The 14,249-nt window shown below is 42.4% G+C and overlaps 1 long non-coding RNA gene across 1 annotated transcript; it reads right to left on the minus strand.

Annotated features, from left to right (window-relative positions):
• Window positions 1-432: 432 nt before the first annotated feature.
• LOC101946081 (uncharacterized) lies at window positions 433-5,853 on the minus strand. Its single transcript, XR_255307.4, has 3 exons — window positions 5,731-5,853; window positions 5,015-5,175; window positions 433-3,048 (listed from the first exon to the last, which is right to left on the minus strand). It is a non-coding gene; the product is annotated as an uncharacterized LOC101946081 (long non-coding RNA).
• Window positions 5,854-14,249: the final 8,396 nt, after the last annotated feature.

The raw sequence follows: 14,249 nt of genomic DNA on the forward strand, positions 1-14,249 counted from the left end.
AGTTAACCCTGTTATCACTTCCTCTTTCGTCTTCCTTCCATGCTTTATGGCACCACAATGCAGTGTTTCATCATAAGTTAGTTAAAGACTTAATATTTTCTTCTATTTTTCCAATTCTTTAACCATCCCCACAAACTAAAGTATTTGGCATATTCAGATCACATCACATTCATGGGAAATATTTTACTGCTAGGTCCCCTGTCAAATAGGCAGTGAGACTGCTGCTTATTACACCACCCACGCACAGTCATGTCACTATTACCTTGTCTTCTCCCATTTGTTTTTCTCCAACTGTTGTCTCATCATAGACTGTAAACTCTTTGTCGCAATGCCTGTCTTTTTTCAAAGTGTGTACAGCCCCTAGTACATGGGGACTTTGAGTAACGTGACCTCAGAGTAAATGTTTTAGATCATTATGCAATAAATTGAGTGTTTAATAGCATGACCTCTTTTAATTACTCTGTCACAATACAAATACTAAATAATTACAATAATAATTTTTGCAACTATTGCATTCAGCTTTGAGCAGGGCCATGCAGAAGTTCTTGGAGGGCCAGGGCAAAGTTTGTCATGACGAAGGGACAGCTGGGCCAAACTTGAGTGACTCTGCAACCCCATGTGCCAGGTTGCAACACCACTCAGTTCAGGAGCCCTCTCAAATGGGGGGCCTGTGGCCTTTTGCCCTCTCTCCCTCCCCCCGCCCCCCCCCCCCCCCCCCCCGCCGCCAGATGGCCCTGGCTTTGAGCATCTCATAATGGAGAGAATTCTGCAAAGAGTAACAAACGGGACTAAGGGACTGGTGTCACTGACATAGGAGGAAAGATTAAAAAGCACAAAATTATGTACAGTTGACTAAACAGTGACTGAGGGGAGCGCTAGTAATTGTCTACAAGTATCTGAAGAGTGTAAACTCAGCGGAGAGAAAGAAACTATTCAGAGTGTCAGTCACTAAGGCAGTGCCACAATACAGGAAAGCTGCCAAAGCTACTGCTCCAGTGGTGTGTACCCACTCAGTCACCCAGAAACCACCTCTCTGGGTCCACTACTCTAAAGTGTGATCTTCTGTTGTGCAGCTAACGCTGCTGTGCCAACACAAGGAGATACGGGATTAATATTTATTTACCTACCTACCACTGCTCGCTTTTCCTCCAATCAAGAGTCTGAAAGTACCATGTATTGTTCTCCTCCTGTCTTTAGCCATTTCCCTACTGTGTCACCTCATTTACATAACATTCTCCTGAGCATCTCAAATTGTTTTGATGAGTGCTTTTCTATTTGGTTTTGGATTCATTATTTCTCCTATTTCCAAACTAGGTAATCTCAGCCCAGGTGCAAAGGCAGCCGACAGCCCTGTTAAATTAAAAGCAATGGGCACAATATAAAAGGAGTTTCTTCCATCTCATCTGTACAAGCCTGAGATTGCTGCCTGGTGCATGGACTATTTCATTTGAAAAAGAACAAGGAAGAAATCATCATGATTTGCAGCTCTGGGATAGGCAATGGGATAACTTACCACTTGGAGGGATCTTCTGTGCCTTTGTAAACTTGGTAATGCCAAAAAACACAACATTTTGAGCACAGGGGCAGAGGGAGGGGACTGGGGGAAATGAGCTCTTTCTGCTAAAACCTACCAATCATGTTGACATTCCTCTGCATTACAATTTCAGCTGAAATGATTGAAGCTGAAAGATTGTTATGCTTTTCTTTGGCAGCTCCTTGGTGCATTTGCTGGGAGGTGACCTAAATGTTTTTCAGAGGTTTAGCTCAGCCTGCACTCCCCATGCTCTTGACAGTCGCGGAAACTGTAAAGAAAAGAGAGGACTCACAAAGGAATTTATGGTCTCTGCTAAGAATCTGTGCATTGCGTTGGAGCTGAGCAACTTGATAGGTCTATCTGGGAGAACCCTGATTCTTAAAATCATAATAATTTGTGTTTGAAAAGACCCATTAGGCAACTGGTGGATTCTCGGTCACTTGAAGTCTTTTAATCAAGATTTGAGGACTTCAGTAACTCAGCCAGAGGTTATGGGGCTATGGCAGGAGTGGATGGGTGACATGCTGTGGCCTGCGATGTGCAGGAGGTCAGACTAGATGATCATAACGGTTCCTTCTGGCCTTATCTAGGAGTATGATCTAGACCCTCTCCCCCAGCACAACAATTCCTTACAATATATTTCCTATTGTTTCTGCCTAGTTTAAATGCTCCAACGATGGGGAGACTTCCACCACAGCTATGGGGAAACTGTTCCCAGTATTATAGAATGCCCTCTTGGGAAGATCTTCTTGATATTAAACCTTAAATTTTCTTTTGTTAATTTTCGTCCCAGTGTCTCCCCTGACTTGTACCACACTAAGTAATTTCTCTTTTAGGGCCAGATGCTGAGCCTTTATTCACACTTAGAATCATCTTACTTCAGGACTAGTCCCATTGGCTTCAAGGGGGCCATTTGTGGAGCAAGACCGTACCCATGTTGAATAATATATCAGAATCTGGCCCTGAATGTTTCCATCCTTCAAATAGTTGCAGATGCCCTTTTTTAGTCATTGCTTAGCCAAGAAGAACCTATTTAGTTTCTCCAATCTCTAATAAGTCACTCCCTCTTGTTCATTAGTCACTGTTAATTACCTTCCTCAATACATGCCGTGAATGCAGCAAAAAAGCATTTTGTGAATATTCCTGTGAATAAAACACACTGATTCACTCCACCAGTATCCTAGACCACCTTCACTTGATTATGTGTTAACAGTTGAGTAAGCAAGGTTTTGTTCACAAGACGGTTCATAGAAAGAAAAATCTTGGTGAATTCTGGTGTACATAAATATCCTTGAGAACAATCACACTGAAAATGCTATAATGGCGATTATGGAAAAGTGGTCTTATTATTTGCACAGTAGATTTGTCCAGCTGATAAGAATATTTGTGGCTAATTAGGTCACCTAATCAGTGAACGGAAATGATGTCATATAATTTAGCTGATCAGTCATGCAGCATGAACAGTGACTATTCGTAGTCCCTGGGTTATCAGAATCAATTTGTTCCGAGATCACCTGCATACAGAAAAAGAATATATCAATCAGATGTTGAATTATCAATTATAATTAAGTCAGATATAGTTTTCAATCCTTTTCTGCAAATCTGTAATCAGTTCTGGGCACCTTAACACTGGGCCGATGTAGAAAAGTCAGAAAAAATTCTGCCACTTCCCGGCTCAATCTTGTGATGCTTCAATAGATGCAACCCAAAACTGCACTATGCTTTTGTTTTCCCCTGCCATTTTGAACAGCAAACTCGTATCCAATTTTCAGGCCACTGACACCCTAGGCCTCTGCATTACTGTTTCCATGGTTTTGTCTTCCTTTATATTACACATACACACACACCAGCCCGGGGATGGGGGAAGAGGTAGAGCAGTGGTAAATGCTACTGTGCGATGCCTGCCTGTAATATTTTCACCATTTTTACTGTTGAAATTGTAGAAACTGACCATGGTACTTAGAATGGTTACTGAGAAGAGAAAAAAGTAATATGACAGAGATATTGCCCTAAACGCTGGTGGTGCGCACATTTCTAGGGTCGCTACAACACTAGAACCTAACGTGGGTGTCTTGGGCCATAAAAGTATGTTGCCTACTGGCATTAAAAGTCGTGGGGTAGAGGGGAATATTCCAAAAGCCGTGCATCCTTTTAGGATACGTCTACACTGCATCTGGGAGAATATTTCCCAGGGCAGGTAGACAGGCACAAGCTAGCTCTGCTTGAGCTAGCACGCTAATAGTAGCAATGTAGCTGGGGCAGCAAGATGGGCAGCAGCTCCGTTTAGCCACCTGTGTACACACCAGGTGTCCCAGTGGGTTTGTACTCAGGCAATTAGTCTGCGCGGCTGCCTGTGCTATCCCTGGCTACGCTGCTCTTTTTAGCATCCTAGTTCAAGCAGGATCCCAGCTACAGTGCAGATGTACCCTTAAAGTGCAGCTAGAAGGTTACATTTCTCCTATCTAAAAAAAAAGAACAGGAGTACTGTACTTGTGGCACCACAGAGACTAACACATTTATTTAAGCATAAGCTTTCGTGGGTTACAACCCACTTCATCAGATGCACAGAGTGGCTGGGAATGGAATGTGAAAATGGGCAGAGGCTAATGATCTATGTAGTTAAGAAAGGGTTTTTCACACACCCACCCAGAGGGAAGCATGGTGGCTCATCCCCTCCTAGTGCCTGCTGGGCCACCTCTCTCCCTCTCGGAGCACTGCAAAAGACAGTCAAGGTGGTGAGGTAATTAAGCTTTTATTGGACCAAACTGGTTCAATAAAAGCTATTACCTCATTCACCATGTCTCCCTAATATCCTGGGACCAACATGGCTACAACTACACTGCAAGAGGCAGCTCCTGGCCAGGCATTTTGCCAGTTAGCTGTGGGGCTGCACTGTGTGACCCTGCCAATGGAGGAAATAAATCCTGGAGGAGTAGCTGATGCTGCTCTGAGCAGCATTAACTAATCCCAGGTTTTTATGTGAGCTTCAATATGCAAAGGAAGGGGAACAGACCATGTAGATTTGCTGTTATCTGGCTCCTTGCCAGCTCCTCCCCTCCTGTGTAGCCTGTCAGCTGCCCAGATATTCTGCAGAGGCAGGGAAATATCTCACGTAATCATCCTTCACTGCCACATGGTCCCTCCATGACATTGTGTGTCCAGTTTAGCTTCCCTCCATATGCTCACGACTGGGCAGCCCAGGAGCCCTTTCAGTAATATTCATATACATTTGGAATCATGGCACTTTCTTTGTTGAAAAAGAACAAAGAACATCTTTCACACAATGGAACAGACATTCCAAGGGACGGAATAGTTTCTGTATTTGTGCAAAACTCCCCCCCCCCCAATATTTATGTTAAAATGTTAATTTAAAAAACACATGCAAAACCTTTCCATTGGCTTCAAAATATCTGCAATTCATTGATATATGCCATAGAAGCTGTTGGAAAGTTTATAAGTGCCATTTGTTATCACAGTTACCTTAGATCTCCCTATGGAAAGTCTTGTTTCAGCCTGCTGTATTAGCAAATGTTGACTGTTCAGCGGCTGTCACTAGGCTCTGCAAATATTCCTCCAGCAAGAGTCTGGATTGGAGACGGTAGATGGTAGAATAGCACTTTTTCATGAGTTCACAAAATAAACTGCAGTAATTAATTTAGAAAGAAAATGAGTCAACACAACAGTGCTGAGAAATATTTTTATGGAATTGTAATCTACTTCACATATGTAGTTGTGTGTGCAATAAAGGTTCTGATTTTTAACAGGTTGCCACTACATATATGTTAACGGAAATAAGATGATAGCAAAAAACAAACGCCCCCCTCCCCCCAAAAAAAACCCCAAAAACAAACAGACAAAGCCTGCATAGCTAATTCTGCTGTTTCCATAGAATTGCAAATGTGACCCATTGAGAGCCATTAGGACTAGCATGTACTACGGAGGGGAGGAGATTAGAATGTTGTCATAAAACTGACAGCTCTTTTTAAAAGGCCATGCCCACATTAACACTTCATGGCTGAAAGGTGGAATTTTTGATGCAACTCAATTCCATTTAACCTTCACAAGCAGCTAAGAAGGAACCCCTGCTCCCTCAGCACCCCCTCTCATGCACACAACTGCTGTAGGAAACAAACCACATTTGTACATACCCAGATTGATATAAATGAGCACACATTTGCTAAGGAAACTTGAGTTACCTCGGTAAGTATGTAGCAATAATCCTCAGACCGAGCTCCCCTCCGCCATCATGCACATTGTTTGAATGCTCAGTTTTGCTCATAAGAGTGCTCTTGGGCAAGAATGTCGATTTACAGCAAACGTATTGCAAATGGAATGGGCTGATTACTTAACTCTGCAGTCCAAATTAAATAAGTGGGTTGCTTTTTTTAGCTACGCAAACTGAGTGCAAGTGTGAGGCCTCTTGGTTTTCTTTTTACTCTCCCCAATTTCTTCTCTAATTCCGGTCTGTTATTGCATCTCCACCAAGCTGGAAATCATTCGTGAAGCTCGTTCACTCCATTCCCTCTTGGGATAACAGCAAGGATCAGACAGAATTGCCTTTTGCTTTATGAAACAGGCACTAGCTCTGCTATGGGACGGCTGGGAAGTGCTTGTCAGGTCCTTTTCATTATCAAATGGCACCCAGCTGGAAGTCTGGAATTCAGAGACGCAGGGGGAGAACCACGTGTGCATGAATTGTTAAAACTGTCTACTTGCTGGGGGGACATTATCCTGCAACAATTGAATAGCTTTGCCTCTCACTGGAAGAAAAGGTAATCCCAACGGTTGCTAAAAGCAGAAGAGAAACCAAACTCCTCCTTGCACTGTCTGTTCAGAATCTGATTGTGGCGGCGGCTGCTGCTGCTGCTGCCTTCTTGAGCTTTTTGCGTTTGCTGCAAAATAATTTGCATGTGCAATATTTAAAAAAAGATAAATATACATAATAAAATGAGAGATGAGCAGAGATCTGAAATTCTCATTTGGCTAGAAACTGACCTTAAATTGCCACTAATTCCTTGTGGAGTAAGTAATCACACAGCTCTAGCAGCCTTGGGATTTAGTTTAAACACACACGGAATGAAAGCATACTGCTGATCAGTTTTAAAGTAACAGTTTTAAATGATGTGCAGCTGGCCACAAGTCAATATTAAATCTAAAATATTGAGTCTGTTAACTCTAAGGCAAAGGCCAATGCATAGGATCTAGGGTAACCAGATAGCAAGTGTAAAAAAATCGTTATGGGGTGGAGGGCAATAGGCGCCTATATAAGAAAATGCCCCCAAAATCAGGACTGTCCCTATAAAATTGGGACATCTGGTCACCCTAGAAGGATCCATTCAGGAAGATTTTCAGAGGGGATGCCTCTTCATGAAAGAATATATCTGTGTTACTGGATTCTGACTGGTGGGGGTTCACAGCCAGAGCCCATGACAACAGTTCAGACTATTACCCTCTCAAATCCAAACTAGTGAATGAATTGGAGGAATCTTCCGCTTACCTGACTCCCAGAAAAACATGCTTAGTTATCCTTGTCATCTGTGACAGCCACAGACAAATCCCATATTGGATATCAGTCTTCCCCTGATATGGAGCCCCAGTGCTCACCTGTCTAGAAACATGTTAATTGCTGTGAAATTGGTCTAGTTCTGTTCCATGGTTCCGTCTTGCAAACAAACAAAGGGCGTGCAGCAACAATAGCTGTGGAGTCCTCCTTTTAGGCCCGGTCTATACTTAACATTCAGATCGACCTAGCTATGTTACTCAGCAGTTTGAAAAGTTCACACTCTGGGGCGCAGTAGTTCAGCCAGCCTAACCCCTGGTGTAGACACGATTACGTCAATGGAAGAATTTTTCCATCAACCCAGGGCTACCACTGCTTCTGGAAGCTGATTACCCACATCAGTGGAAAAACCCCTTCTGTCAAAGTAGGAAACAGCTACAGGATGGCATTACAGCAGCAGAGTTGCAGCACTGCAGCTGTGCCATTGTAGTGCCCGTAGTCTAGACATACCCTTATGCTCTTTCTCTTCCTTTATTTCTCACCCTGACCTATCACAAAAAGCAAGTATTTTTGTTTTGCCTAGATTAACAAAAATAGCTAAGGCTTAGAAGCCTGGTGTTCATTTGACTCCCATTTCTTAGAGGTTTGCACACAATGCACTGTGGTTTGAACTATTGTCCCTGACAGTGTCTAGCTCAAATTACAAGTATTTTAAGAAACAATGCCAGGCTTTGCTTTTTTTTTCATTGTGAGCAATCAGTTTTGTTTTGTTTTCCTGCAAGGAAAACTGGTATGTTAAATAGGGACTATATCTTGTACATAGTACATTGCTTCTAATGGCTGTGCTTCCATCTAAATCGCCTCTACTCCAGCCATAATACATTTCACTGAAGTAACATGCTGGCAATCAGCCAAGATATTAACTGAATTAAGTCAGCCTAAATGGCGAGATTTGATGGCTAAAGTAGTCAAACCAGGTTATTTTATAAAAGATAAATGTTGGGAGGGTTTTACAATTAAGTAAAGCTAAGAAAAAAGTTTCAAAACTTCATACACACACACACACACACATATATACATATGAAGGATTTCATGCTAAAATAGCCAGTAACAGGGCTATATAGCTCAGGCAGTTAGTAATGGGAGTAATTAAGTTTTCTCATACTTCAGACCTTTTTTGCACTGGGATTTTAGCCACCTATGAGCGCAGCCATGCAAACCCCTAGTCCAGAATTGATTTACACCTGTTCAGTTCAATTTGCCTCAGTGCAGCTGCTCTAGGTGGTTAAAATCGCAGTGTAGGCAGGGCCTCAGCCACCGGTTTGTATTCAGCATAGGCCAGTAGTGCCACAGTTATTACCAGTTGGTGGCTGGTTTATAATATGAATGAATTTGATCCAGTCCAGTTTATGGTGAAAAGTGCCATTTTTAAAATAGACACTGAACTGGCATCTTTGTTGGCAGTTTCAGCAGATAAACTGCCTGGAAATGGAACTAACCTCTTTCTTTGTGCTGCAGCACGTCAGGATGGCCCAGAGACGCTTGTACTGCTTTGTGCTGAACCCACATGCTGTGGGCTGACAGAGGACATCAGACTCCAGAGATGTCATCTTTCATGAACCTGTATTCACTTTGAGAAACCAAAAATACTAAATAAGGAACTGCAGTTAATGATGGTATAGCTCCTTGAATTGCTAAATAAGCAATTCCATCAAGTATACTGTGTCATGTATTTACATGGTGTCATTTCTGAAAACACTCTTTAAAAATATAAAATTGATATTGTACAAAATCCTCTGTGTGTGTGTGTGTATATATATATAATATAAATTTTTCTTGCCTTCCAATATCTTCTACAGGTGCATGTCACCTTTCCACATCCATTCCCTGAAGTCATTACCTAAATTAATCCAAAGAGAGAAGCAGTACTAATCTTTCATATTTTATTGCAGGTCATAAACTGAAGACACAATCACACCACCACCCTACCTAGCTAGAGTCTCCAAACCTCCAAGCTCATATGCTTGTCTGCTTCATACATCTTACAAGCTCACAATATTCTTCACATCCTTATATGATCAGGATTTGCAGTTGAATCAATGTAGGGTAGGACAAAATAAAAACCTAGTGTTAAAACAGCACATACAACTCCCAGTCATCCTGACTAACCTAGCATTTGGGTTTGGTTTTTGTGGGATGATTTTTGTTTGGTTGGTTGGTATTTTTTTTAATAAAAAGCCAAAAGCTTCTCCCTAAAGCAGACCGTATTAAAAATGTGATCACAATCCATCTTCCTCCTTACAGCTCCTCCAGGCTTCTTCATGAAAGAAAAATGCTTGGCTCCCCAGCAAAACTCTCAGGCTCCAGGGACATATTCAGAGATGTGATTAGTTTCAAGCAGGATTTTTTTAGTCAGGGTCTCTGTCTATAAAAAGCTCAGACACACTCGTACTTGTGCATTATTAATCGGATCCTCATTGGTGCTGCTTCTGTGTTCCCCATTAAGACTCAACTTCAAGGTCTCTTTACTGACTGCACAGTTTCATGGACATGAATCAGAAGAATTTTTGTCCTAAAATTTTATACACCTCTATTCTGAGGGCATTAGGACCCAGGTGGTGCCTTCCCTCCCAATGTGCCTTGGGGCAAAACTGAAGAGAGACTCCAGCTAGTAGGAACAGAAGCTGCCAAAGCAGGGACTTCTGGACATTCAGGGCATGTCTACATTGCAGCCAGGGGTATAATTTCCAGGACCCACATTAGCTTTGATCAAGCTCGATGCTAAAAGTAGCAATGTAACAGCAGCCGCTTGGACTAACTACCTGTGTATAATCCCACCCGATCCCCTGGGCACATTCAGGCAGCTAACCCAAGCTGCTGCAGCCATACTGCTAGCTTCAGCACACCAGCTCAAGCAGAGCTAGAGTGTGTAAGTCTACCTGCCCTGGGAGTTGCACCTTCCAGCTGCAGTGTAGACATATTCTCAGAGACCTTTCAAGAGTTTTGATTAGACTTTCTCTGTCCTGGACTGATTGGCTGTTTGTGCCAAACCTCCCCCTTGCAGTCTCTTCACCTCAGCGTCACTCCATACCTGCCACCTTTTACCTTCTTCTCCCCTGCCCTGTCCCTCTCATGCTCCTTCCCTTTAATGGCCCTTTGCCCTTTCCTTTTCTTACCATTCGTCTGCCCCCCTTCTAACTAAGGCCATTTGTTCCAAATATTGTCTTGAGACTAATAAAGCAAGAGAATCATATAAGACAGTTTAAACATTCTAGGCTGGATTCTCTGGGCCAGCTGGCCTGGGCGTGGCACAGGAGCAGACAAAGGTAGCTTTATGCTACTTTTATGGTGTCTGTCCTACTCTTCCCCACCACTCCCAATTCTTGGGATGTCTAGTCACAAGTCTGATCCCCAGCATGAAGTTGCCTATGGCCCCAAGGGACTGTTCCAGCAATTGGAGATGACTACGTTTTAGATATGTTCTTGCCACTTCCTCTTTCCCCAAACATGCCCGCAGTGCTAGATGTTGAGGGGGACCTACACAATCAGCATATTCCCCTATTTAGGGGAGATCCTCCACTGGACAGTTCTGCTCCTTTTTATGTGGCACAAATTAGCATTAATAGTCAAGAACTTAAGGCCTGATCCTGATTCATTAATCCAGTTGAGTTACTCCTGATTTATATTAAAGTCAATGGAGTTGCACTGGTATAAAGCCGGCAGACATGAGAACAAAATCAGGTCCTACAACTGGTTTTACAAAATGTTATCACAGTGTTATGCACTTGCCAGACAAAGGTTTTCATTGTATGTGTGTAGCCAAGGTGACCCACACAGATTAGGACTCATTACTTATTACAAATAGGTTATCCAAAATATTTGATAAAAACGATAACACTTTAAGAAGGGCAATTACATGGAAGACCTGAACTAGTCAGGTGGTTGAAGATTCTTGATCTTCAGTCACGTGTCTCATAAAGTAACAGTGGTATGTGGTGTATCTAGTAGCAACAGGCTATCTTCCAAAGCTTCGGAATGGTTAAGCATCTAAAAATCTGGACACTATCAAAAGCTTATCTGAACTGCAGAGGCCTCTGGACCTTTTTTAAACAATCAAACAAATTGGAAGCAAGGTTCTTATTTTAACTAAACTGGCTTGCACATCCCTACTATCTAATGTACTTGCACACCTTGTCATCTGTTGGACCTAAACTGAAACCCTGGACCTGAACCATAACAGTGAGGGGCTTGAAATCAGAACCCGTATCTTGGTCTTAATTTCACAGCTAATCTCTCTCTTTATTATCCAAACACTTCCAAACTTGAGAGGTTTGAAATCTGAATCAGGGTTTGAATTTCATGGCTTAGGCTTATTTCTAGTCATCACTTTCAAATTAGAATCCATATGCCTAGCATTGAAAAATGAAAAATCTACACAAATTAATCCCCTTAAGTTTTAGCATGTATGGCACATACTCTGAAAAATGGCATTCAAGGATTCTATAGATTTAGCCCCCACCCCATAGTGGACAGGCATGGGCAGAGCCCAGTGAAATTGTGTGTACTATATCTCAGCAACTAGAACTGATCAGGAATTTTTCAACAAAACATTTTTCATTAAAAAACATTGATTAATCAAAAATGAAATGGTTCATGGGATAGGGTCAGATTTGACAAATTTCCTGAAAAAAGTTGAAGAAAAAGAGTTTTCTTTCAATATTTTCTAAATTCAAAGTTTTTGTTTTTTTGGTTTGGCTTGAAATGACTTCTTGTTTTGAAATTTAACTTCATTTATACTAACAATCAAAGAATCATGGAATCTTAGGGTACATCTTCACTACCCGCCAGATCGGCGGGTAGCAATCGAGCTATTGGGGATCGATTTATCGTGTCTAGATGAGACGCGATAAATCGATCCCCGAATGCGCTCCCCGTCGACTCCGGAACTCCACCAGGGCGAGAGGCGGAAGCAGAGTCGATGGGGGAGCCGCGGCCATCGATCCCACGCTGTGAGGACGGGAGGTAAGTCGATCTAAGATACGTCGACTTCAGCTAGGCTATTCTTGTAGCTGAAGTTGCGTATCTTAGATTGATTCCCTCCCACCCCCTAGTGAGGACCAGCCCTTAGAAATGTGGGGCTGGAAGAGACGTTCAGAGCTCAAGTCCACCCCCACCCCAGTGCTGAGGCAGGACCAAGTAAAGCTAGACCATCTCTGACAGGTGTTTGTCCAATCTATTCTTAAAAACCTCCAGTGCTGGGGATTCCACAATCTCTTTTGGAAGCCTATTTCAGACCTTAACTAACCTTATAATTGGGAAGTATTCCATAATAACCTAAAACTCCATTGCTGCAGATTAAGCCCATTATTTCTTGTCCTACCTTCAGTGGACACTGAGAACAATTGATCATTGTCCTCTTTATGACAGTCCCTAACATACCTAAAGCCTGTAATCGGGTCCCCCATCAATTTTCTTTTCTCAAGATTAAACATGTCCACTTTTTTCCCCTTTCTTCATACATCAGGTTTTCTGACATCTTTCTTTTGTTGCTCTCTTTTGGACTCCTTTGGCACCCAGAATTGGACATTGCTGAGACATTATCAGTGCCAAGTAGAGCAGAACAATTACATCCCAGCTTTTACGTAGGATGTTCTTGTTAATACACACCCGAATAATATTAGCCTTTTTAGCAACTGCATCATATCGTTGACTCACATTCACTATGTGATCCACTACAACCCCCATATCCTTTTCAGCAGTACAACACCTAGTCATCTCGTCTCCATTTCATAGTTGTGCATTTGATTTTTTCCTTCCTAAGTAAAGTACTTGGCACTTGTCTTTACTGAATTTTCATAATGTTAATTAAAGACCAATTCTCTAATTTGTCAAGGTCACTTTGAGTTCTAAACCTATCTTCCAAAGTGCTTGCAACCCCTCCCAGCTTGGAGTCATCTGCAAATTTTATAACATATTCTCCACTCAATTATCCAAGTCATTATTGAAAATATTGACTAGTACTGACCCCTGTGAAATGCATTAGATGCATCCTCTCAGTTTGACAGTGAACCATTGATAACTACTCTTTGAGTATGGTCTGTCAACAAATTGTGCACCCACCTCATAGTAATTTCATTTAGACCACATTTCCCTAGTTTGCTCTCAAGAATGTCATGTGGGACTGTATGAAAAGCCTTAGAAAAATCAAGATTAAATCATGTCTATTGCTTCTTCCTATCTACTAGGATAGTAGCCCTATCAAAGAAGAAATTAGGTTGGTTTGGCATGATTTGTTCTTGACAAATCCATCCTGGCTATTCCTTATAACTCTATTGTCCTCTATCATGCTTACAAATTGATGATTTAATAACAAAATTATTTAAAATGTTTTTTAAAAAAGGTTAGAAATGAAAACTTCTGATCTGACTTGGAATTTTTTTCATGTCAAAATTTTGTGAACATTTCTGAGATTTTGACTTTTTGTCATGGGAATATTTTTGGAAATCTTTCACCGTCCTTTGAAAGAGGGGTTGGCTACACTTGCAATTGTAGAGCGCTGGGAGTTAAACCAGCCTTCGGAGAACGCAGCAAGGAAAATGCTGCTGACTGTTTACACTCTCAGCTGGAAGTGCACTGGCGTGGCCACATTAGCAGCTCTTGCGATGCCAGAAAGAGCAGTGCATTGTGATAGCTATCCCAGCATGCACGTGACTGCAACATGCTTTTCAAATGCGGGAGTGGGGTGGAGTGTGACAGGGAATGTGTTGTGTATATGTGGAGGGAGAGAGAGTGGGTTTTTGGGAGGCTGAGAGCGTGTCAGCATGCCATCTTGTAAGTTCAGACAGCAGCAGACCTCCCTCCCCCCACCCAGCCCCCCGCCTCTCTCTCACTCACTCAAAGCAAGCAGCATTCCTCAGTAATAGTTCCTTTGTCCTGGAGCAGATAAGCAGCCAGCTGTCAGAAACAGAGCTTTGAAAGGGCATATCCGGATTCCTACAGTGAGTTCAAAACAATGACAAGAGTGGCCACTTGACTTAAGGGGATTATGGGATGTTTCCGGAGGTCAGTCAGAGCGCAGTAATGCAACACCTCATTCACACTGGCACCGCAGCGCTCCAGCAGGGGCGCAGCAAACGTTATTCCACTCGCCGAGGTGGAGGTGACTCCGCTGTAGCTGCGGAGTCAGAGCGCTCTATGTGCCTTGCCAGCGTGGAT

This window comes from Chrysemys picta, chromosome 1 (assembly GCF_011386835.1).
Source record: "Chrysemys picta bellii isolate R12L10 chromosome 1, ASM1138683v2, whole genome shotgun sequence".
NCBI classification, from domain to species: Eukaryota; Metazoa; Chordata; order Testudines; family Emydidae; genus Chrysemys; species Chrysemys picta.